The sequence below is a fragment of the Bombus huntii genome, chromosome 15 (assembly GCF_024542735.1).
Source record: "Bombus huntii isolate Logan2020A chromosome 15, iyBomHunt1.1, whole genome shotgun sequence".
In the NCBI taxonomy this organism is placed as follows: Eukaryota; Metazoa; Arthropoda; class Insecta; order Hymenoptera; family Apidae; genus Bombus; species Bombus huntii.
Window position 1 is genome coordinate 6,844,831 of NC_066252.1, and position 25,073 is coordinate 6,869,903.

Genomic DNA, 25,073 nt, shown 5'->3' on the forward strand with positions numbered 1-25,073 from the left:
AAATAAAACCCTACAGGAAAGGATTTCAATGATCCGTAACAATACGCTGTTTCAATCTCGAAATGCCTGACTCGTGACATTAATACAACGAAACTTGAAATTCACGTGCTTACTGTTTCACGGAACTGTGAAACTCACGGAATTGAACGCTTTGTTTCTATCGAGATATCATAGAAGGATAAAATAAATATTAGGTTGTCCGAAAAGTTTCATTCGTTTCATAAGGTGATAATAGATGAACGACTATTTCTGTTTTATTTTGTTATATTTCTATTATTATGTTCGTGAATAATTCAATAAACTGATATAAAACAAAAAGCATCGTGCCTGTTATTTCCTTATAAAACGAAAGAAATTTTTCGGGCAACCTAATAATAAAAAGCCGCATGATCTGTTATTTGTCGAAAGAGAAGAAGGAAACAGCAATGAAATCTTCACCATACGTTGATATCTTTACAATTTGTACTTTTTAGAATTAAATATATTTTGCTTTGTAAAGAAAAGTTTTTTTTTTTAAGTGATTATTAATAGAAATATGTTTTTTCGAGTGGTTCTGTAAAGGAAACACAGACATAAAATTGTGAACTATTTTTACTAAAAATATATTTATTGTTTAGCCAATTTAAGAATTTATTCAAATATTACGTTGCGTACAAAGAATTGAGTTAAAAATTCTAAAAAATTAAACTTTCTCTGCAAAATTTCTATTGAGGATTGAATACTTGTTTCTTATTACTTTTTTCTAGAAACAACGATTCTCAGGCTAAGAGAATTCTTTTCGATATGAAAATTCCTTCTGCTTTAAAAATCTCTCGAGTTAATATGCCCATCGCTGATATCCAAAAAATTCCGACAGAAAATTCCTTTATAAAGTGTTGATTAAAAATTTTGACTACTTACATCCTACGTTTTTCCTAAAAGCAAAATTCTCAGGACAAAAGAATTCTTCGCAATATGCAAATTCCTTCTCCCTTTGAAAATCTCTCGAATTAAAATCTCCGCTACTAATTTCCAGGAATTCCCGTGAAATTTCTATCAAAAATTCAGTCCGTTGATATTGCATTTTTGTTTATACGAATATTCGTTTCTTTATTTCTCTTGAACAAAATTCTTAACTACAAACCATACGAACTGTACACACCCTATCGCTAAAAGTAAACCAAATATAAACGACATTTAATTTTATTATTAATGTATCTTTTTGTTAATATAAATGCGACATTTATTAGATTCTAGTAGACATATCCTAATCGCCTAAATACAATACTAAAATACAAATACTAAAATACAATACTAAAAGGGTACAACAGTACAGCATGACCTAATTAATTCGCTCAACGTGCTACAAAAAAGAGGACTCCGGCAATGAAGCTGCAGATTTTCTAAGCTCTGCAAGATATTCGTTCGTACGATCTATTCTACTAGGTTGTCCAAAAAATTTCTTTCGTTTTATGAGGAAATAATAGACTACGCACTACGTTTTTTGTTTTATATTATTTTGTCGAATTACGTACGATCGATTTTGTTCTTTTGAGATGAACATCGCGACATTTCACACACTTGGTTTCACGTTTGTACGAAGGTGCACTGTTGTAAAAAACGCATTTGCGAAAGAAAGACACTTTTCGGGCAACCTAATAGTTCGATACGTTCTGTTCCACCGATCATTCTCACCGTGGACATCAATAACCATGAAAGCTGCACGTGACCTTAAACACGGGATAAAAATGAAAAAAGATACTCTTAACTGACGAAAATCCATCGCGGTATATAAATTTCTTCTGTTGTAAGAATCTGCCAGCCTTAGGAAACCCTTCGTTGGCCCCGAAAAATTTCGTTTAACCCATTTCTTGGCTGGCGAAACCCTGAGAAACCAGAAGTTCCTTTCTCGCTCGCGTGGTAATAACCTCACGGCCGAACAAAGAGTACGAATGGTGGACGTGAAAGGGAAGAAAGGACCTCGATAAAAGTCGCCAAGTATCAGAGAGGAGAAAAGAGGGGAAAAAAAAGAGAGAAGGAAAGAAAAAATTGCGAGACACGTGTGGTTGAAAAGGCGTGGCCTTGAACCACGACCTCGTTGCTATTCCTTGCGTTTCACGATATTGTACACGGTAAAAAGGATACCACGGGTCAGAGTAGATAAGGAGGGACCTGCTGGCGTAAGAAACCAGTTGGTCTGAGTGAGAACGAAAGAAGAAGAAAGGGATGAGCCAGGCAAGACAGAAGGGAATGAAGCAACCGTAGAAAAAGTAAGGGTTGGAGGATCAAAGTGAGATATTCGGAAACAAAGGTAGATGGAAAGGAAACTAAACGAGAAAAATTGTGACATACGAAAGAGATAAAGGCGGCTGGTATATATCAACGAAGGTACAACTTTATTCAGGAATTCTTACAGAAAACATAGGGAAATCTGGTTACACCGGAGCAATAATTTATTTATTGTAAGTAAGTAAGATCAGACTGCATTTCGTGTAATTTCATATTTTTATTAACGCAGCTATGGCAATGGGACGTTACTTTAAAATTTATGTCGCCCATCAAAGATTATAACAGCTGCTCTTTTTTTTTTTATTACACTTTTTATTATCGCTTTTTATTATTACTTTTTATTACAGGTATTTTTTTGACACTCTGTATGTTTCTACTGTTTTCGATTTTCTACAAACGCAGTCTACTGATGATATTTGCAAATTAGAATCAGTTAGAAGTACGTGATATAACGACCGCTATAGTAATTGCAAGTTAAATAATACGAGAGTTTGGATGTGAAGATTCCATCTATCGAGGGTTGTTTAACGAAGCATTAAGTATAATTTTGTTCTAACACGCGGAATCCCGCTATATCTCACTTGGATTTGTCGACCATGTATGAAAAGTATGTATCACATATGTAATGTTATGGTAAAAATGTTCACGAATTGTACGAGATGGAAAATATGTAACTGACTGACTTAAATTTTTCAGATGAAATACGCAAGAGGCAAGGCTCTTTCCAGTACAAATCTTTTAATGAAGCTTGAAAAATTACGGTTGGAATATATTATGAATGCAAATGAAAATGCAAATGAAAATGCAAATGCAGATCCTTTCTTAACTCATATATAAAATTCAACGATATATATCCACTTTACATGAACGATGATTCGTAGAGGTCTCGGTATTCTTAACTACAATTTCATAAACTTCCCCAATACTTTTTAATACGCGGGCAATTTAAACACAAACGCATCTTACTTCTTATATACGTTAAAATACGAAATAATTTTAATACGTTATTTCGATCGAAATGTTCAGGCAGTTTCTATAAAGCAACAGATCGGCAACGTTCACTAACGACACAGGATACGATTATAACAGATTATTAAATTATTTGCAATTAAAAAAGAAGGTGAACAAAAAATTGCATCTTTCATAAATAGTTCGTTTCAATCGCATACATAATGTTCGTATTTGTATAACATATGTGTGTCACTCGTATAATACGAAGAATATTTTCAGTGTTATATAAGGAATCGACTATACTTTACTGCGAACAGAAGAGTAGGTGCTACATCTGCAGGCAGCCTTTGTTTTCCTGATTCGAAATTTCCTTCCAGACGATACCATGGAATCCATCCTAGCGGCCTCGAAATTGATCTTTTTCTACGGTTTAAAGACGCCAGGTGTGAGAAATATTAAATTAAAAATGACTCAAGGGAGAGGGAGGGAAAAAGAATGGAAGTTGTAAAAAGTTCGAAGATGAATCTTTTGAGTGAGAATGGAATGATTGTTTGCCTTTAAAATTTCTTCCTCTCTGTTCTACCTTTTATAACATAAAATGAAGTTCTGAGAATTGGATACACAGATTGTTCTTGCGAGGCACTGATGCAACTTTCCAAACGACTACTATACTTCGTTTTTCCTTAACCCATTATGAATCCACGTTTCGTTTCCAATCTTTTTCAATCGATTTACACTATCGTTATTATGTATATATCGATCGTTAATTAATATCGTGGCTATGAAAGAGAATTTCAAGGATTCGCTTAATATTTTCCTCGCAGCTATTTCTTCTACCTACATTTTACAATTTTATAAAATTTGCGATATTACGATAAATCCTTGGTTGGTCCTTATATGAGTGAGACAAACGTACATCCGAACAATATTCAAACTCAGTTGCCACGAGAACGAAAAATCGCGTAAAAATATTTTCTTCTACATTCTCGGCTTGTTGTTTTAAGTAGAATCGGACGCTTTCCAGGCTGACTTTGATTACAAAGATGTGTTATACGTTTCAGTCGTAGATAACGTTGCGTACGCGTGAGTGGGTGAAAAACACGAGGAAAGGACGGTCGTTTTCGCGTGAGATTGTACGTGGCGCGTGAAAATCACTGCGCGTGGTAATTTATAGGCAGAAGCCGAGTGTAAGCCACTTCGCCACAGGCACTCGTTTGTTTGAATTTCTTTTGACGGGCATACGCGCAAAGACGAGCAGCCGAGCGTGGCCACTCCAGGGGTTTTCATGAATTTTAATGCTGTTTAGCACTGCAAATCGGACCAGTTATACCAGTGGAAATCGTGCTACCAACGAAAACCGGATTGCCTGACAAGCAGCACTATTTCCTACCTTTTTTTCCCCCTTGCAATTTCTGTCTCCACAGAAAACCAAACGTTACGTTTAAGCATACGTTCCTTTCTGAACGATGTGTTCTGTCGGTGGTATTCGAAGGTTTTGTGGAGTAATTTTTCCTTTGGAAAATCGCTCGTGTTTTATTTCGAGGAAGAAAATGTCAAATATTACGTGAAGAGGAGAAATTAAGCGAGTGTTTTATTTATCGAACAGGTTTACGAATCTATGTCGAGAATGGTAGTTAGTGTTGTAGAGAATTGTAGAAACAAATTTATTTATTAAAGCTATTATATAACTTTATTATACTTTCTAATTAATTCTTGCCTCGTTATTTTGTGAATTTTATTGTTTGCTTTTTAATCTGCCAAAATACACGCTATCTTTGTTTTTACATTTTTTACATTTATCCTAAAAATCTCTTGTACGTAATTCCTATTTTTCCATCATTTTTGCTTCCTTAATTTTCCTCTGGACATTTTACGGCTTCGTGAAACGATGAAAGCGACAACTTATATAATAACATTGGCAACGCGGTTGAGATACGCGCGATCGCCTAATATTTGCTGAACAAGTTTGATAAACGCCAATGAAACGTTATTAGAATCGCGAGTTGGTGCTACGTATCGCAAACACATATCAAACAAATTGCGAATAAAATTGACCGCGGCCAGTTCAGACAATTAAATAGAAGCAAACATACCAACAATTAACGTCAATTTCCATGCAAATTTGCGATATTCACAAACATTTCATAGCGTCGCGTATTCATAAAGGTTCATAGGAAATATACATATGTACATAATAATTACAGCGAAGATATTTATCGAAATTCAGCTTCGTTTCACTTATTAAATGTTATGAACTGTGGTTTACTTTGAATACGTTAGATATTTTTTCATATTGCGTGCATTCTGTATTTTTTGTATTATCGTATATATAGTGAAGTATAGTAACACATAATAAATATATATATATATACTATAATATTTATTTTGTATTACTTTTATATTCATATGAATGCATAAAAATACCAGGTATAATAATAATCTTAACTATGTGTATCTAGAGCTGACGAAATTACTTTATTTGCATAGAGTACTTATGTTACACGAAACATCTTGAAATTTCAATAATGTCGTAATAAAACACGACTCTCTTAAATTTGAAACGACGCGATTTATCAGAAATACGTGATGGCCCGAGACGTTGAATTTCGAACTAGAGTTACGGAAGTCTGAAGCTGCCAAAGATATCCCGTTGCAAGTTGAAACACACCCGATAATACCAAGAGCTACACGAAACCAAAATTTGCATTTCTCGGTTATTCTCGGCTCTCATAACTTTGGATTAATTTCTAATTACCTCATCTCCATAATTCCGTTATCCCTAAAATGCAAGTCAACTTCACCCTGATAAGTGAAGATGATGCCTGTGATGCATCCTTTGGAAAAACAGAATATGTTCTTGGATATAGTTGAGACTTATATTAAACGCGTCGATTCGTTTAATAAAGAGACGAGTGATAAAATTGTAATAGTCAGTTATATCAAAATCACTGTAACTATCAGGTTGTCCGGAAACTTTCTTTCGTTTCATGAGGAAATAATAGACGCACTATGTTTTTTGTTTTGTATTATTTTGTCGAATTATGTACGAATCATTTTATTCTGTTGAGACAAACACCGCGACATTTCACAGACTTGGTTTCACGTTTGTCGTAATACTCGCTAATTACTCTACCATTGAACTGTCCTAGAGAGCGCGTTCGTCTATTTATACCTACAGTTGTTATTATAAAAAGTAACTCCGGTTGACGATCACGAATAACGGTGATAATATTTTTTCCGGAGTTCGTTTACCTTTGAACCTAGCAAACGAAAACAACGTTGGTATTCCAAGGCACAATAATATCCGAATCTTCCGTTGATTCATGTGCCGCTACATAGTATTTTATAATATTTTTATAGCATTTTATAGTAACTTACAAATATGCAATAATTTTTGTAAGTATTTTTAGAATAAATTTTGTGATACGCGATAATTATGGATGTATATATGTTGAATATATGAAATCTTTATGGTTTAAGGTATCGCATGAGATCTTGCAGATTTATTTAATCCTTCGTAAGTGCATCGACGATTATGAACAGAGGTGTGTATATAAAAATGTAATATTAATATTTAATAGTATGTGCAAAATAAGAAACATTGCTGGTGTAGCAGGAAAAGCTAAGAGCAAGGAGAAAATTCTGAGAAATCGTAATTTCCTAGAAACCTAATTTTCAAACGTAAAAAGATGTTCGACAAAGAAACCAGAAGGCGCCTCGAGTGGCTGCCTCAAGTGTGTGGAGTGAAACGTAAGTAGCAAAGGCTCGTATCTATCCCTTTGTTGGTGATCTAGTTAGAAAGTTATCTTCACCTTCTTTCGTGTATCATTTTCTCTGGTTCAAATATATGAATTTCTTTTCCTCTAAATATACGTACGCATTTGTCTTCTTTCAAGTTCGAAGCACAGGTGCACATTCCTGCAATAAAAGCAATAATGCTTCACATATTGCCAACTGCTTCCAAGAAATCTTTCAATTTCCTTTCTATAGCGTTCATTCGCAAGAGATAATGTTGCAGTCTTAGGAAACTTCCTTTCGTAGTATTAGGTCGTCCGAAAAGTTTCTTTCGTTTTATAAGGAAACAATGGATGCATAACATTTTCCGTTTTACATTATTTTATTGAATTACGTATGATCCATTTTGTTCTATCAAAATAAACATCACAACGTTCGACAGATTAGGTTTCATGTTTGTATAAAGATGCGTCGTTGTAAAAGGCGTGTCTGTAAAAGAAAGACACTTTTCGGACAACCCTATACATATTCTATGTACATATATTGGGTTGGCAACTAAGTGATTGCTGATTTTGTCATTAGGTGGTAACGACAAAACCCGCAATCACTTAGTTGCCAACCAGTTTTGCAAGGGAATTTTTGACACATCCAATGGACGATAGTTGCAAGTTTCGTATCGCACACCTTTAAAGCATAACATTTTTTATTGATGAAATACTAGTCGAGGAAGTTAACGAACTATGTAAAATTATACTGAACGCTATCTCGTTCATTGCAATTCCATCTTTCAAATTGAAGAATAAGAAATTATCGAAGAAATAGTGTACGAATATCATTGCGTATCGCTGTTCGCTCGAAGAAATGAGAAACAGGAGCAACTTTTTCCTAGGGAAATCCTCTTCAAACTATATGTATATCTATATATAAAACTGTTTCTATTTCATCGTTCAAAGCCAAAAATAAAAAATTGTTCAGAAGGAACTGTTCTGCTTGTGTGCAACCATCTGCAACGAAAGAAAAAGAAGAAGAAAGACAATGAACAGGAGAAACTCTTTCTCTCTGCAGACTTGAGAAAACTACGCTTAAATTCGCAGACAAGAACAGAGTGTAACGAATAGCAAATTAAGAAAAGTTGTCGAGTTATATAGAGTTGCTTGATCTCGTCATCGGTGTTGCACGTTCTCATGCATCTCAGAGCACGTATATTACTTCGTCATTTGCATCCAGCAAAGGTATGGATCGTAACGCTGTCACGAAACGCGGAAGAATACCGTGGATGGAATTTCTAAGCGAAATTCTCGACCAACCCTTCTCTCTCTCTCTCTCTCTCTATTTATCTATCTGTCTATCTCTATCTCTATCTCGTTCTATTTGTTTTTCCTGCTCGATGCTGCGCATGATACTGTGATAATACAGCTACTGGTGTAACTCGAGAGAAAAACATCCGCTCGATCCAACTTTTCTCCGGTTAACGTTATCTTTGGGATCCATCGTCCAGATGAAACGATAGACTAGTCGAGTTTCTGAAATGGGAATTCGATACGCTGGAATTCCGTCATTCGAGGCACCATTAACAACTATCCAAACATTTTATCAGTTCGATGAGTTTTCTTCTGTTTCTTCCTTATCTTTGTCCTTTTTTCCTCTTCTTCTTTAAAACGAAATAAAAAAAAAAACACTGCACGTTTTCTATTATTTTAAGAATATTGGCTTTCCATGAATATTATCGGATGATTAAATTTACGATAACACTGATAATTAGACCGTAGATTTTGATGCATTTATGGGACGATTGAAGATGCAGAAATGCATAGAATGATATGAAAAAGTATGTACGATATCTAAAATATAGCACATGTTATGAACGACGCTAAAAGAATATTGAAAAACGGACGTGCGAGATATTTTCAAGGAGATAGAGAGATAAGCAGATGGTATATTAAAATAATATTCCTGGAAAAGATATTGCTGAAAAGTTCAAACTAAAGAAAATTCTATATTGATTAGTAATTGATTGGAAATCAATTTTTCTAACTCAATTAAAATAAGGTGAAGATTAATTTACGAAGATTAGAAAAATCTTTCACGCGCGATTACGGGTTAATTTATAAATTATTCAACAATTTAAAAGAATTTTTCTAGCACTATATCAATGATGCATCAAGCGTATCGACGTCATCCTATGTATATTGGCGGACGTTCTACCTTTTTAATTATATTCTCGAAAATATGCATTTACATAAAAGTCCGCAGTCCACTAATGATTTATTAAAAAAGAAAATTTCCACTCCTTCAACGAGGAAAGTTTAGTTAATCCAATTACAGAAAGAGGTTCCAAACACTCGACCTTGAGCCGAGCGCATATCCGTCGGAGGCTTATCGAGCCACGTCTGACCTCGCACGGATCAAACTACTAGCCTCGAGGATCCTTCACCGTCACGTCGAGCTTTTCATCTTTCGCGTCTTATTGTTAATCTCTAAAGGCTGGTTCAGACACGACTAGTACAGCAGACGAGTAGCAAGGAATTTAGTAACTTGCCGTGACTGAACACCAAGATTTTAATGCGATAGTCGAGTAAGACATTACAGTAGCTGAGGCAAGAAGCAATTAACGTTAGTGAAATGTCGCGTGTGAACACTAAAATTTAGTCGGACAGTTTAAAGAAACGTCGTTCCAAATTTTTAGATTTCTTGGTTAAATAGACCAACAGCTGGTCGCTGATTGAAATATACATTATTTTAAACCAGGATGCTCGATGATCGTATGGAATAGTATACAAATTACTTTTCAGGTAACTTTAAATATTTTTTGAAAACAACAAAGAGGAAAATTTTCGCAAGGATTAAGGAACATAAATAAAATCGTTAAATTCTCCGTTTCTGTCAAATATTAACTTAAATTAACATGGCATTTAATTTATATTAATCTAAACATCACAACTATTCTGTGACAAATTTTACAAGTCCTGGTACAATGGATCATATCTTTGGGTAAAAAATTTTCATTGGGAATAACAGTTATAAAAGATAAAAATTTCTTTCATTATCGGTAGTTATCGGTTAGTTTAGTTATCAGTAACCAATATAAATGTCTGGAATTTTTTTTTTTTTTTTTTTTGTTATCTAGTAACTATTATCGATGATCCGAATTTTATTTTGGTTACCGATAATCATTATCGATAAGGAAAAATTTGGTTGGTTGTCGCTAAGCAATATCGATGATATTGGCCGTGTGTGAACCAGTTTTAAAAGAAAGTACAGTCACCCTGTCGCGAAACAAAATTACATCGTAGAGTAGACACGCATGTACACGATGCTTGCGTCAAAGAACGAATAGTTTTTTTCTTTGTTTTGACATTTGCCACCGACAAATAGGCGGCCGACTGACGTAATTCATTGATAATTGAACGGAATTCGATCGGCTGCCCCCCGTAGAGCGTCATACTAACAGTGGATTACATTCTCGCATTCGTCGTTTTATTTTTCATCCGATCGAACAGAGATTGTCTCTGGAATTGAAAGAAACGTAGGTTGATGAAAGTCAATCGCGGACTGTTCTATTTTCGAACGAGAGTTTGTATCTATGCGTCTATGCGGAATTTCAAAATGCATAAATTGTACAAAAAATACACGATATTCTTAGATTTCACCCCTTTAGAAACGTTTCTTTAGCAATTTTCCGCGATCTTATTTCTTCGGGAATTTCTCTTCAGAAGCCCGTCTGTTCATAAAAATTGCGTAAAGATCGGAGATTAAATAGTCTGCTCGAATGGTTGTGAATCGAAAAGCTCAGTAGAATATTTTCGCAAATTTGTGACCTTAAATGGCAAGAGAAAAATTGCTAAATCTTGCTGGAAAAATATTGCTAATTGGACGGCTGTGTGGATAAACTTTAGATTAGTATTTTTAATCTGGAAATAGCTGGAGAAAAAGGAAGAATTCTTGATTTGTCGAATTAAGAAGATACTGGATGAATTATTTTTTCTGAATGCTTTATGATAATCCCCTTCTGTTCATTATAATTCCAGGCAATTTTAAAATAATTTTTATTCTACGTTAACTTATAAATTCGTTCTTACTCGTCCAGGCTTTGCGATATTTTCGCTGACAGTGGAATTTCTCTCGTAGCTTCCTAAAATGCGTTCATTATCCAGGGAAACAGTAATTACGTATAAACAAAGGATACGGTCTGATTAAAGGATGACTTTAATATTCATAAATCTAACAGGCAAAAATGGTATCTGCGTGATTATTCAATTAGAAGTTTGAGAGCTCCGTTTTAATCCGAATTGCTTGCAGATAAAATTGGATTAAACGGAAAAGATAAAGAAAAAGAAAGTACAGTGAAAAATATTAAACGAAGAATTAATGAAAATGATCGCTACCATATCATATCGCAAGAAAATTCTATTCGATCGTAATGCAAGACTTCCAAGTTAATTAAAGCGATAATTAATATAAAAAATAGCAGTAATGTTATCAATCTAAAAATTTATCAAAAGAAAAATACGGTCTTCGCTGTGAAGACTTCATTTCTAATTTTGAACAATCATCCTTTATTCCTTTTCGCTGCAGAGAAAAATCCACATTAACTTTCTATTGACTATTTTTCGAACGAAATCAAACAGACGATTTCTATCCTTTTCTATCTAAAAATGATCTTCCTGTCTTCTTTAGAAAAAGATTCCTAAGAAAAAGCCGCAACAAATATCAACGTAAAATTTCATTAGAATCTTTCACCAAGACATAAATTTGTCAAAAGTAGAATACAATCTTCTCTTAAAATACGCGCGTTTAATTAAAAAAAAAAAATCAACGTCCATTAAATTTCAAGAAGAAAATTACTGTATTTTCAGTACAAAGTATGCAAGACACTAATCAGTGCCCTGTGTTATCAAACCACACATTTCCGCATAGAAAAAAGCAATCTCTAGAAAAACAAAAGAAGCTTCCAGTTCTAAAAAAAACCAACCCCAATTCTGCTTCATCTCGACGAAAAACTGACACCGACGTTTCAACCAATAAATTTCAAAGAAGACCGAGAAAACAATATCATTCCTCTTCCACTCTCAAAGATAGTCATTCCATTTCCTCGAAACCAACAGAAATGAGAATAGATAAAAATGTCGTGTCATCGATCAGCCCCCGTTCTCGGCTATAGCCACTTTTATTATAAATCGATATGTCATACAAAGGACACGAAAGACGACGATGAAGAAGAAACGCGAAAGGCCTTCGAGATGGATGAGCTGCTTCCTTTCGAGGGCTCCAACATATCTCCGTAAGATCGTCGCCACTACAAACAATCCTTTGGTTACGCAAACGAAAGCCGAAAGGATGGCGAGATAAATCACGACGACGTAATATTCCGGCCGATTCAGCACACTCAGTAAAATATTATGTAAAATGTAAGCGACGTTGCTCGACATGATCGAGAAGATCACAGAAAATGTAAGAGAAATTCTTCCCTATGATTCTTGTCCTACGAGATACGAGGTTCGAACGACTTTCGTAAAATGAAAATTTATAGAAAATTAGGAATATTTTAATAATTGAAAAATAGTTCTCGACTTATTCTTCACGTCACGGAAAATCGAAAAAAGACTGAGAGAAGCTCTTCCCTAAGATTCTTGTCTACTTTCATCGGATTACGCGATACGAGGTTCGAACGACTTTCGTGAAATAAAAATTGTTGAAAAATTAGGAATATTTTGACAATTAGAAAATATCTTCTAGTTTTTTGCAAGAATTAATTTCCTATCACTCTTTGTAATTTTATAGCATTATTGCCTTCTATAAAAGATCAATTTCTTATCGATTACTTGTAATTGTATATTGTAAACATATAAATTAGAAATCCTGTCTTTTAATTTATAGATTTGTCGTCTGATGGCTATAGCTTCAGAGAAGAAATAAGATTCTTTGTGTCAAAGAAATAAAAATGAAACGTACCTTCTTCTATATGTATCGAGAAATATTAAGAACTGCTTAAAGCACTGTTCGACATACGAAGTCGACATAAACAAACAAAATTTAATTTTGTTACAATATTAAATCTGTATAATATACTATATAGTTTACAAAATTCTATATACTTAAATTATAAAATTCTATTCCAATATATAAATTAGGAATTATACAATTATATACATGTATATATAGATTCTTTACTTACATAGAATTTTATAATTTCTGTCTGTTTCTATCTCGCTTTATATCAATTTATACATCGTATACGTATGATATTTCAAGAATATCTTACGAACTATTTACCATCTTCTCTGGATATACCTCTAAACCATACCAACGATCCTAAAAAAATTTTTTAAATTCCAAAAATATTTACGCGAATAAAAAGGTAAGAAGATCCATTTCATTGCAAAACGTTTCTTCGAATTTCAATTCTGAGAAGATATTCACACGTGTAACTATGTATCGCTGCTTAAGGTTCTGCTGTAACACGAACTTGTTATCTCGAGGTCTGGATATAGCGTGTCTGAAAAAAGTCTTTCAAGGAACGATAATTCGCGGTTGGGGATCACAAAATGCCGCTCCTTTCGACCGCGACTTATTTCCCTCGGTCACGCTATACGTAGATAAAAATAATTCGAGGTTCAGGATTAATTCACTGTAAATTGATAAAAAAAAAAAAAAAAAAAAGGTTCCACGTTAACCGACTTATCCGCTTTTACGCTATGCGTTATTAGCGATAGTCAAACGTTAGTCCATCGGCCGTGGATACCTGTGGCTCACGCACCACTTTTGGTTCTCCAATACGATAACCTTCGCCAAATTCGCAGATTTTTATCGTACCAGCATGAAACGAAATTTTTCTATTTTTACCCTGTTCTTTTTTAGTTGGTCAGGAAATTTCATATGGAGTAGCTAGTCGGAGTTACGAGATCGTTGTTTATTTTTGGGTAATCTTGTCTGTTAATCTTCAAGGTACGAAGCGGTGGAGGAATTTTAAGTATCGTTTAGCTGAGAATTAATTTGACGAAGGCTAGATAAGCAGGGCTGAGATATAGTTCTTTTTAGAATTATGGGATAATTAATTTAACATTTTTTTATAGTCCTTGACACTTTAATGAATAGATGGATATATTAGTTTGCTGGGTTGCTGATTATTTAACGAAGGTTAGGTAAGTAGTGGATAGACTCGCAATGAATCGTGAGATAATTAATCAGTTTTCGAAAACTCGAGAAATTTTACGTATCATTTTCAAAAATATGTAATATATTTCTACCATTTTGGAAACTTTCTGACATTTTATTTCTTTAGAAAATCTTCTTCGAAAACCTTACCCTTTTTATATAAAAATATCAACTTAATGTAGAACACTGTACCTCTTATTTATTCTACAACGCCACTAGGCCAGAGCAAAAATAATTTCGTTGAATCTAAAATCGCAAATACATATCTTACGAGATTACAGGTTTTCTATATATTTTCATTGACAATCTTCGTCCCGGTCATTCAAATCCTTTAATATTTCAGCTTCTCGATTCCAAAGGAATTGCCCGGGGCTCCAAACTCGAAAAGATTCGACACGTTGCTAAAATATATGCAGAACGGCGCATCGAACGCACCGCTGAACGATTACAGGAAGTTACACACCTACCCACGTTCTACTTTGGAAAAGTTCTTCACGCGAGAAACCAATCCGTGTTCCATGCATTTTTAATTAAACAACCAAATAATGCGATACCGTGTGCCCGGATAACGTGACTCGAAGAAGAAAGTTTGCTTCTAAAGAAAACTTCGTTTCTCTTGGAAGCTCGTGTCGATACTTCCAAGATTCGATAGTAGCTCTAAGTTTATGGGATTGAAGGAAGAGAATCGATGGAGATGGAAAATCGAAGACAAACCGTCGATAAGTGTTTAATTTTTTTAGCACAGTTGGACGTTCATCGGGTTACTCGATTATAGGTTTCCCTTAGTGTTTTATTGGGTCAGTTTATTGGGGTGAAAGTACGGTTTGGATCAACTAAAGTCTTCGTTAAATGTATTACGTTTCCTTTTTCTTTCGACAATATATTGCTATTTATTGGATGTTAGTATCAAACTGCGCATTTTTCATACATTTACGGAAAATTCATAATAAAAGTGCAAGAATGTACAGAATGCACGTAATATGCAAAAATAGGAGAAATGAAACGATTGTTGTATAGTCTTCAACGGATGAACTGAACGGATTACATTGCATCAGTTATGTGGAGAATTAAATGAAACTGATTTTATTTGGACGATATTATGATACAGAGATTTCATTATTTCGTTAGGAATTTTATAATTCTGTATAATATTAATTATTAGAAGTTGCATCTCTCTATTAAAAATGGGAAAAGACAAGACAAGAAAATGGAAAGAAGGCAATTAGAAATACGTATATTAGTTTTCCGTATGAAACTGCCTGACATAAAAATTTATTTATTTATTTATTTATTTCAATAAATACAAGTGCAGGAATAGAAAAAAATATGACATAAGAGAAATGCTATAAGGTAAAAAAAGCTAGGGAAATAAAATAGAATGCAATTATGCTCTTCACCAATCTGGAAAATACAGGCACCTGACAAAAATTCATCACATTTGCGTCAGATTGTTTACCGAGTTTCTATTGCACATCCATTTTAATCAAATTCATACGCATCAGAGAGAACCGTGCCGTTCCTTCGGCTGTCGACGAGAAACGAATCGAAAACAGATCGATCGAAAAATTGTTTTTCTCTTGCCGGGAATGCGAAACTCGTCGGACATCGAAATAAACGAAATAATTGATAGATCGTCGCGGCGGAACAAGCGCGTCGGATATACGATCGCAATTTGTACTATTTCTCTGTTGGCGTATCGTAACGTGTGTCACGGAACGTGAAAATATTCGCACCGATAACCGATGAATGGAAACTTTTCGCAGCAGAAGCTCGGGAAAAGCACTTAAATATACGGTCGAATCGATATTTATTTAAAAATTCACACAGCGTCTCTTTCACCGGAATAAAATTTCTGCAATTACAGAGTAGAATAACAAATGTAACTGGTATATTTTTAAAATACGTATATTTCCTAATGATTTTTATAAACAAACAGTATATTACGATGCTTGTCATGATGATGCTTTTCGCGACTTCTAGTGAAACGAGAGGGTAAAAAATGACGAGTTTGAAAACTTTCGAGAGAAACGAGAGACGAACAGAATCTGGCATCGTAATAGCTTTTAATCCTTTCACATTTGACACTGCGTATATACGGCACTGTATTTCAACAAGTTATCACATTGCCATTACAAGCTATTCGTAAGCAGCGTTTTCATTATAAACAATAATTTCATTGAAAGTACGTGTTGCAAATTTAAATTTTCTGTAGTTCAATTTTGAATTTTTATATCAACGTCTTGGTCTTGTTTGTACAAGCCAAAAGTTTTAAACATACGTTAAATATTCAATACGACTGAAACAAACAGATATAAAGGAGAAAGATGAAACAAGAAGACACAAAGAGGAAAATCGAAAAAGATTCTCTTGTATTTCTTTACTTAGCTATCCTTTAACTAGTTAGTACGATATATAAATACAATAATAAACGCAGTGGTGTAGACATACTTCTTACACCAACTGTATATACAGGGTGGTTGGTAACTGGTGGTACAAGCGGAAAGGAGGTGATTCTACGCGAAAAAAGAAGTCGAAAATATAGAATACAAATTTAAAAATTTAAAAATTTAAAAATTTAAAAATTTTAAAATTTAAATTTTAAAAATTTAAATATTCAAATATTTAAAAATTTGAAAATTCAAAAATTTAAAAATTTAAATTTTAAAAATTTAAATATTCAAATATTTAAAAATTTGAAAATTTAAAAATTTAAAAATTTAAAAAATTAAAAAATAACGTCAATCGAGACAAAGATCTACAGTGAGATCCGTTATAACGAGACGTGATAAAGTGCACGCGTACCGAGCGAAAATTCAAAGTCGATTTTCTCGAAAACGAAGCCTCAAACGAAAAATTTGTATTCTATATTTTCTACTTCTTTTTTCGCGTAGAATCACCCCCTTTCCGCTTGTACCACCAGTTACCAACCACCCTGTATAATCTCCCTGCTTATAGTTTAAAAAATAAACCAAAAATTACCTACATTCAATTCATCGATTATATTTCTTCGACATCGTCGTTAATTTCCAGTTTTTCAACGATCCTTACACAGAACCTATTGCCAAAGACTTATAACGTCGGTGTTAACGAGTTTCCTTGTGTGTTCAAAAAGGTAACAACCGCGAACACTCATCGCAAAAGATCTTCATGCACTGTCTATGTTCCAAGGTTTCCTGTTGGCAAATAGAATCTGTACAAGAGTACATCGAAGGCGTCATCCGAGGTAAAGGTATTTAGCCGGTCACGCGAGACATCGTGTCATCAAACAGCCAGTTAAATCGTAAAACGCGACGAAATCGTGTACTCGACGAATCGATCTTTCCGCGAGTAACACGATCTTCCACGTGATTCCTCGATAATTCGCTTGTGCGTATATTTAAGTAATTAGATTTTCAGCTAATCGTCCATTAGTGTTGTAATCTGTGACACGAGTGTCAAGTATCTATTTTCATAATTTATTTCGATCTCTGCTTTCTGTTTTCTATAAAATTGATTGAACACGTACCAACAACCTGCCACAACTACGATCCACTTTTAACGATTCTCGGAATGTTTAGATTAGAAGAGCGTAGGCTCGTTGCCGATGTTGCCCATTCGCCTTCAACTTTGTAAACTGTTATGTATCATATTGGTGGGAAATCTTCCAGCTATTAACAGTAAAACTATCGATAGTTAACACGAAGCTATTTCTACCCAAAACCAGTCAAAATGACTGGTCTTAAAAAAATACGTAATAATAGAATATTTTTATATTTATTGATTCATTACTTTCCTACAAAAGGAATTCCATGTTATGTAGTACATTTTTGGTATTAATCCATCTGCGACTATGATTCCTAAACGATGGTTGGCACATTAATAAAATTGTCGAACCAGTCATTTTGACTGCTGTGGTATTTCTAGTCTTAGCATCTAGCGATCGATCCGGAATTTTCCTGCTAACTGATATCATCATATCGAACGATACGCAGTAAAAATTTGAAAAATGTGTGCGAAGTTGTACAAAACGAGGAAACTGGTTAATTGGGGCTCGATAAACAGATTGCAGGACCCTTTTACATTTTAACCAGTACCAGTCAAAGTGACTGGTATTAGTATAAATAGCCTAGATACAAAATTATTTTCAGTTTGAATACATAAAGAAGAAAATAAAATTCATTATATTATTCTTTTAGTTGTCGTTGCGAAAGTCATTACATCATTGCGGGAAAAAATATAACATGGAGTAGAAATTTTAAAATAAAATTGTAAAACCAGTCAATTTGACTGGTGTGGTAGTTCTAGTGTTAGCTCGTTCGAGGATTCTCGGACGATTTCCTTCGTTCTGTACATCCACCCACAGGACCAACTACGTTCCAATAGTTGTATTAATCGAATACGTATATGTAAACACGCCAACTCACTCGTACATCAGTTGAACTTTTTGTGAATCGTTGCCTACGTTTAAAAAACATACGAGAGACACTTTATATTCGTCTTCATTTCCATGGCGTGTATGACTAGTGTTATATTTTTGTTACATGTTGGTATATTCGTTTAGCCAATGACAGTTGTATCCAAAGTAAAAGGTTTATTTTCAAAACGCTTACAAACGAACGATCGAATGAATAAATAATTTTACTTCGATGGTATTTATTTACTATCGAGTAATCAATGTTATTTTATTTTATTTTAGTTGCTTTCTAATATTGGGTAATATTTAGTTACTGGTTTAGTCATTGGGTAATATTTAGTTACTTTCTAATATCAATAATTATCATCCAATAAGAGTTTTCGTATATTTCGACGTACTGAAGTGAAGATTCATTTAGAAAATAAAAAATATTCTTTAACGCGATTGGAAATTGTTTGCGACACGTTCTTTTTTTTTTTGTGACATTTCACCTTTTTAGATAGCCCTTTTCGATGTATCAAAGTTTGAAAATAATCGCAAATTCCGACTAAATTGTAAAGTATTACCGATTATAGAATAATTTCAAAGAAATTTTATTTTCGATATCTGTACATTTGTGCATTTTAGCATGTCGTTCTATATTTTTGTACATTTATACTTGCCATAAATGCACAAATGTCAACAAATATAATTCTCGGAAGCCTTTTCGTAAATCATAGCTCCCCGTTGCTTGAGATAAATCCACGAAATATCGTACGTTCGATTTGTACACGAAACTTGCTAGTTCCTCGATTTCCTCGGAGAAAAATTCCCAATGCATATTGCGGTAAAAAGGGGGGGAAAACCGAGTCGCAAAATTCCAGCGAATAGCTTTGATGAATTTTTGCTTTTTTATAATACTTTTATGTTACGCTTGCAAAACGGTCCTTTTGATACTCAAAATTTTATCATGCGGTTTTCCTTTCCTTTGCTTTTTTTTTTGTGAAAGAAACGAGTAAAAAGAATTCGATTACGACAGTGATCGGAATTAAAAGGATTTTTATTGGAACAGAGAGATATAAATTTGTCATGGGAAGACAGATGGTTTTTCAATTGTGATAAAATGGAATGAAAATTGAGAAAACGGCCAAATTTCTAGCGAACGTAAAGTTATAACACTCGTTGTATATTCTCGGAGGCTGCGAGTTATTCAATTTTTATAACGAATTTTCGATCATTGGGAGAAAATTATACGTAAAATAATTCCTTCTCTAGCTTTTATTTATTATGCATACCTGAACGTTTATTAATATTAAATAAACCGTAATGTTAAATACGTCGACCAATGAAAAAGATCTCATTGTGTGAAATTTCATACGCATAATTCAATCTCATAATTCCTTCTGATACCTACATATGCGTTTTTGGATCGAATATCAAAATCTCATTTACCATCCTCCCCCTTTTGTTTTATTCGTAATTTCATTTCGAAAAATGAATTCTTATCCTACGCCTACATATTTATCTTTATTGTTCAAAATAAAATACCTTACACGTCATAATATTATTACGACATGTATGGTTGCCCTGCTGACGCAATATTATACTTTTTTCCAAAATAGAACACGGCTGAGTGTCTCTTGCATGATATTATTACCGAAATTTTGCGAAAATTCTCTCACGAAATAGAATCAGTCAAATAAATAAAATTTCGAAATAATGGAAATTTCGTAAATAGAATAAATTTTGCAAATTGCTAGTCTACTAATTACTAATCTGATCTATTAATAATATGTGATATAATATGTACATTTATATAACACTGAATTTACTAAAAATAATAGTTAATATCTCCATTTAATGGAATTCTTACTCGAGACCTTTAACGTATTAAGACTTGTAAGCGGAAAACTTCCCTTTTCGAAATAAAGATAAAATTTTCCAATTGAAACTTCCCTATATACAATCATAATCTCAATGGTAATTATATTAAAACACCATCAATCTTAATCAATTCACTGCTTTTCGAAGAATCTCCTAAAAAAGACTTATTATTCCATATTATCAATGTTTATTATTTCTCTGCATAAAAAACACATCCCCCTAGCGGGTATGCACTTAACTACAAAACACAAGCAGATACAAAAACGCGCGCTTTTTGTCACCCGCCATATTTACTTCCTAAATCACGGTCAATAATCAAATTGAAGTCAATTGGGACCAAGGATACAAGCGTTGGAAAAAAACTTGTCAACAAACAGACGGGACAGGATCACACGACAAAAACAAGCGAACGTGCATTATGGAATCGTTAAACCGTTATAGACTCTAACATAGAGAAATATAGCCGTACGTTATTAATATAAATTATTGATTTATTGCTAAAATCCGTATAATTGTTTCGCCCATTGTCAGTCAATTATATGCTGTTATTAACAATTACGTCGATAATTTGTTAAAATACAAGTTATATTGGTTTGTCGATGAGGATCTTAAATCTAGAAAATATCTGCAAAATACATATAATTGTTTCGCCCTTCGTTGATTTAACAGCATTGTGCGTTTTTGCTAATATAAACACGGTATGCGTGGTAGGCGCACGTGTTCCGGGGGAAACAATAACAAACACGGTTTCGACTAGTTTCGAGTATCAAACTACAAAGTGAAACGTTATCACTTACCACATACGATACGTTCGGCGTCACACGCGCTGTTTTCCTTCCATCCTTCTTCCCACTAGACCAAAGAAGCGAGTCTCTTTTCTTCTCCGATCGAAAAGCCTCCTTCTTCGATCAAAAAGGAAGCGAATTATGTTCAAAAAGCACGGCCATTAGTCAAGTAAAGTCTTCGTTCGAACGAGATATCACACGAAATATGTATGTATATAAACGATACAAACGATACGAAAAAACACACGAGTACGAAATCACGGAGGAACTTCGAACTAAAATTAATGTTAAAAATTTCCAACTATTAAAGTATTGATTTTCACGGAGCGTTACACGGTTATGTTCATTGTTTTATGTTTTGATTCGCGGTTATTGGACCGTACACGTTGTTCGTCGCGCGTTTATACCGACGACGATCACCGTAACACGTGTTACTTGGTCGACTGACAAACCTCGACTGCCGCCCCAAAGCCAGGATCGCTTCGTGCTATCCCCACCAATGCGCGCTTCCCCCACGCCAAGGGCCCATGACTTCAAACATTTGCATATGTAAGGCAGTAAGCTTCCTTGAGTTTGGCTGCCCTTTGAACCTTCAGGGTGGAATAAAGTTTGGCTATCGAAACATAACTCGTAAACGTGAAATCGTTTTTCTGTTTGACTGTCTAGCTTTTTCCAGCGACTTCGATCTCGTGGACTATTAAAATATAGGAAATAATTTTCAAGCACGTGAATTTTTACAAGCGAGGTACCTGTGCATGTTTTATACTCTGTAGTAAAAATATTAAATTGTAAAATGGTTCGATTTCAGAACAGATAAGACGCGAACTACCATTGCATGACCTCTGTCAAACATAAAAGCGCGTACAACTCAGATACCAGGCTATTTTTCAGCTTTTGTAAAGTAGATCGAGATGAAACACTCGCTGTGTCCTTCAGACACAGTCCAAAACAGACAAAAATTCCAAAAATTAGATTTTTCCACTCCATAGCTTATCAACTATCTCTAGATCACTGTTTTGTTCCTTTTTATTCAATGCACAAGTACAACCCTTCTACTGTTTTGTCACGGTATTAGATAGATACTATTCAATGTACAGCCTTATACTATCTTATTGTACGTATAGATGTCTTGGTGTATGATTTCTTTGCCAATTTTCTTTTTTTCTCTGTTAGGTGAGAAGCTTGTGGTTAGTAGCTTCTGTAGTTTAAATTACGGACGACTTTGAGATAGATGATACTATCAAGAACTATTACAGACTGTTATTATATGACTATTATAGAATGCTTGTAGCATTAGAGATGGGTGGTCATGTCAGAAAAAGATATCAAAAACCTGGTAATTTGTGGTTTCTTTAGTAATTACACAGTATGCGGATATCGTATATAATTAAATTAGTTCTATAATTCAATTAACCTTGGTGAACGTTAATAACACTTCGCTGTAATAATATGTGAGATGGCAATATTATGGTAGTATTATAATCAAAGGCAAATTGCATAATTTCTAATCTTCGGTTTAAGCAACAAGTGATATCATATAATAGTGACATTTATAAATATTCTACAAGTTTGCTAAGTCTGTTGAAAGCCCAGAAGATTAAAAAAATTGGGCTTAGAATTAAAACTGAAATTGAAATTCAAATTAAACTTCATTACGAAAATAAATTTCCTTTGCCGAACTGAAACTATAGTCCCAACATTTTAATAATGATTTACTATGATACTACATATTTCCATTCAAAAGCGATCCAACTGTTAAAATTGAAGAGGCCTGTCCTGTTCAAATTTTCTGCGCGAAATAAATCCAATGCCAAGAGATTGAAATTATTCATTTTTCTACATCATCCACGAACAATATACAAAATACATCATGGTAAAAAATTAAGTATAAAATTTCACGGTAGGGAAAACAACGGAATAATTACAATGCCAATCAGTTAACCGGGTCATGTTAGAATTTCCATCGTACACAGAATTAATACTTTACAGGAATAAACTGATTTTAATGAAATCGATATTAACTTTAAGAAATGTAATAATTATATCACTAATAACTTTGGCTTTCTGATAATCTCTCATAATAATTATTGTGTCTGTATTGTATAATAATAAGTAATTAACAAGCAAAATAAAAATCATAAAAAGACAGTGATCGCTAGCTTTCATTTAATTACAAAGAAATCGATAATCAATCATTATTGGCATCGTACGAAACGTTCTGCCGTACCATTAATCGAATTGAATTCCAATTGAAGGGAGAAGATATTCCTTTTGAATGTTGCGATACCCGGAAACAATTCAGTAAATTGACGACTATTAGCCAAAACGAGCACACATCTGATGATTTTCCGATGATCAAAGGCCTCCTCTGTCCCGATTCGCGTTTTCGACGATGCAACATCAACGATAACTATTCTAGAGAAATTCAGTGACGCGTGTGCATTATGCAATGCATTTCCGGATGTGGCACTTTCAAACCGCAGATAGCTTGTTAAAACTTTCATGTGGAACCGTTTCACCTCTGTAAAATTATTTTAACGCGTTTGATACGTTTGTTGTTGAATCTGCGAAATAAAATGTTAAATGAAACACACGCTGCTTTTAAACTGTAGCAGGATAGATACTCGTTCTTGACGGCGTGTCAAATCTTCAATTACGAAAATTACGAAGATAAAAACGAGAGCCTGGAATGACATCGTCTTCTATAGTCAGAATGCCTATAGTCAAAAAATCAACTGTCGATATTTTGTAAATCGTAAAAAAAACTTAAAACTGTAAATCGTAAAACTTTTCATACTGTTACTGTAAATCGACCAAATTCCAAGTATACGAGAAGAATTCATTGATTAACCCTGTTCTTTCAGACATGTTCAGCCCAATAGTATCTTTCAATATTGAAAAACATTTCAAATACGAGCAAGAAATGAGAAGATCGTTATCGGTATGCGTGACTCTTCGTCTCAATTTTACGTCAAACATTTTCTTAAAACGTTAGAAATCCTTTTCGTTACTAGAATAAGAGAAAGATCGAAGTATCAAAATTCCACATTAATTTTCATAATATCCTATCCCTGTAGAATCCTCCGTCTCTCTGGAATTTCCAACTCAAGTTCATTTATTATATGATCTACCTTAAATTTGTGTTTAAAACGTACGAAAACAGTTTACCTAGAATCCCCATTTAAAATGCCTGCTCGGTTTACATGGACTTCAAATAAATCGATGCCCTCGGCAAATTCTGCCAACTGAAGGTTCGTAATATCGTAGATATAACAAGGAATTCCGCAAATTTGGGAAATCAAAATTCCTCATTTAGTAACTTGGAGAGCGAAAAAAGCCGGAAGGTTATTGATTCGTTGAAGTATCGCGCAGAAACTGTAAAGCTTCTGTACAAAAAGAGTTGGATGTCATCGAAGGGGAATGCTACCAAAGGAATTTCTTCGTCTCGCGAAAGCTGCTTATTTATCGGAAGCTTTCTCCACGGTCTTCATCCTCGATCTAAGAACCACCAGTTATCAGAAGAATTTCTCGCGCACGTTCCACCAGAATTATCTAAGTACTTTAATTTATTTGCTCTCAATACCTTTTAGTCCTCCTCGTTTCGTTTCCTTCGTATTTCGATCATAGAGAAACGTCACTTAACTTCGTTTAATATCGAACATTTACCTTCCTCGTTCTTACTTCAAATCGGACAATTTTTCTTTTTCATTCGACGCCCAGTATTTGCTTAACTGAGTATGTTGCAAAGAGTAAAAATATTGTACAGGGTGTAACAATACACGTGAGGCCTACTTCGGCAACTGAGTGTACATTTAAAAACAAGAAGAAAGAAGATGCTCAGAAGACCATCTGGCGTTTCAAGGCAAATTTGTGGACGCCTTATCATGGATCCAATTATACTGCGAATGATTTCTGGTGTATCC

At 34.1% G+C, this 25,073-nt stretch overlaps 1 protein-coding gene across 8 annotated transcripts in view; it reads right to left on the reverse strand.

Moving 5' to 3' along the window:
* Positions 1-21,596, reverse strand: part of LOC126873647 (uncharacterized) — a 127,367-nt gene extending 105,771 nt beyond the window's left edge. For 7 of the 8 annotated variants that reach the window (XR_007692481.1, XR_007692478.1, XR_007692480.1 and 4 more), the window contains exon 1: positions 21,163-21,596. The gene's annotated coding sequence lies outside the window, so the exon portion shown is untranslated. Of the gene's footprint in view, positions 1-3,527; positions 3,643-21,162 lie in introns of all 8 variants that reach the window. The other variant, XM_050634725.1, reaches the window with a different exon arrangement.
* Positions 21,597-25,073: the final 3,477 nt, after the last annotated feature.